This window comes from Siphateles boraxobius, unplaced genomic scaffold (genome assembly GCF_051911475.1).
Source record: "Siphateles boraxobius isolate OS27281-9 unplaced genomic scaffold, OSU_SipBor_1 19, whole genome shotgun sequence".
Lineage (NCBI taxonomy): Eukaryota > Metazoa > Chordata > Actinopteri > Cypriniformes > Leuciscidae > Siphateles > Siphateles boraxobius.
The window spans coordinates 3,041,324-3,043,111 of NW_027508799.1; the positions used below are offsets into that span (position 1 = coordinate 3,041,324).

The 1,788-nt window shown below is 42.1% G+C and overlaps 1 non-coding gene across 1 annotated transcript; it reads right to left on the minus strand.

Annotated features, from left to right (window-relative positions):
• Nucleotides 1-1,287: 1,287 nt before the first annotated feature.
• On the minus strand, nt 1,288-1,359 carry trnap-agg (transfer RNA proline (anticodon AGG)). Its single transcript has one exon. It is a non-coding gene; the product is annotated as a tRNA-Pro (tRNA).
• Nucleotides 1,360-1,788: the final 429 nt, after the last annotated feature.

A 1,788-nucleotide genomic window follows, 5' to 3' on the forward strand; every position in this document is an offset into this window, starting at 1 on the left:
TAACATGTGTCATGTCATGATTATGAAGGTGTCATGTTAGTCTTATGCACACCCCTTCAAGTAAAGTGTTACCCATAACTCCATAAAAATCTGATTATTACATACCATTTCGATTACATAGACTTACAATTAGCCCACATTATGATTATTATCGATTATAGCCCACTTAAACAACACAAGGCCCATATTACGTCATACAACGTAATGTTAATGTTAATAAAGGCGCAGTTTTATGGTTAGCCTATGTATTGAATTACAGCTGAAATGAACAGACACAAATTATTTTACCTCTGGTAAAAACTGGCGCCCAAAACTGTAGGCTAATTAACGTTAACGTTATGCATAATTCAGCCATATAGCGGTACGAGGTAATCTATATGATAGGCTAGCTATTTTTAGCCAACTTAATGTAAGCATAACAACGTAATAACATACATTATGCACGATAGTAATTATATTGATATAAACATGTAAAACTGTAAACATTCATTACAAATAATGAAACGGGCCGCTACCCTTGACCTCTGCTACATAAATAAGATGTTCTTGTAACATTAGTACACTTAATACGCTAGCTAACTAGTGCAAGTCACTTAACTAAATATAACAACATTGTCGGTTTCTTACGTAACGTGAAATCCAAAGTAAACCCAGTACTTTGACACCTGTAAAGTTTCAACTTTTTTTTCAAAACCGCTGGAAACCACTTAACCTCTGGCGATGCCCCGTCAGGTAGATGGAGGGTTTTTGGGAATGAAGGATAGTGATTGGTTGTCAACAAAAGCAAGGAGACGGAGATTTCGAAATGGACTTTATTGATTGGCTGTAAACTGTGAGGTAAAGCTACACATACTGATACGTGATTGATGCATACGTATAAAAAAAAGAGTTGGAAAAGATCATAGTAATAGCAAGCTGGGAAACGGAGATGATGGGATCAGGCATTATTGATTGGCTGTGAACAAAGATGGAAAGATGCCAATAGTGATACGTGATTGGATGGCAATTGACAGTCTCTCGTTCTCCCTTTCGGCCAGGTACTTGTGCAGTTTAGCCAGCAGGGATGTCTGGGAGACCACCCGTCATTTTCGAGAAGAGCAGAGCGAAGGTCCCAGAGAGAAAATGAGTGGCCCGTACGGGGATCGAACCCGCGACCTTGGCGTTATTAGCACCACGATCTAACCACGAGCTAACCGGCCTCTCTCTGGCACATTTTATCCCCAATTTCTCAGAAATATCCTGGTTGCCCTAATCAGGCTGAAGAGATTAAAAGCAAAGCCTAATAATGGGCTCGTCCGGGATTTGAACCCGGGACCTCTCGCACCCTAAGCAAGAATCATACCCCTAGACCAACGAGCCGAAATATAAGTCCTCCCTGCTGCTGCCGGGCCGCAAACATTTCAGCTTGCATGACTTAAAGCGCAATTTTTTGATTAAATATACAATGAAAGGTAGCCAGTGCAAAGTTGCCAGCACAGAGGAAATGCGGCCTCTTTTTTTGTGGTCATTGGAAATCACGCTGCAGCACCTGCACACGTGCTAGGGATCGCGCCTCGTCTTTGTCTTTGAGAGCGATGGACACCTTCTCTCCATCATCGAGGGGAATTAGCTCAAATGGTAGAGCGTTCGCATAGCATAAGAAGGGGTCCAATCTTTGCGCCCCGCACGCAAGCGAAAAGGACGCAGAAAACGTCAAAAAACGCTCAATATTTGGGCTATATTCCTGTACGTTATGGAAGAGTTTTAGTTACATGTGAAACAAGTCACACTCCGCGGGCTGGGCTCGAA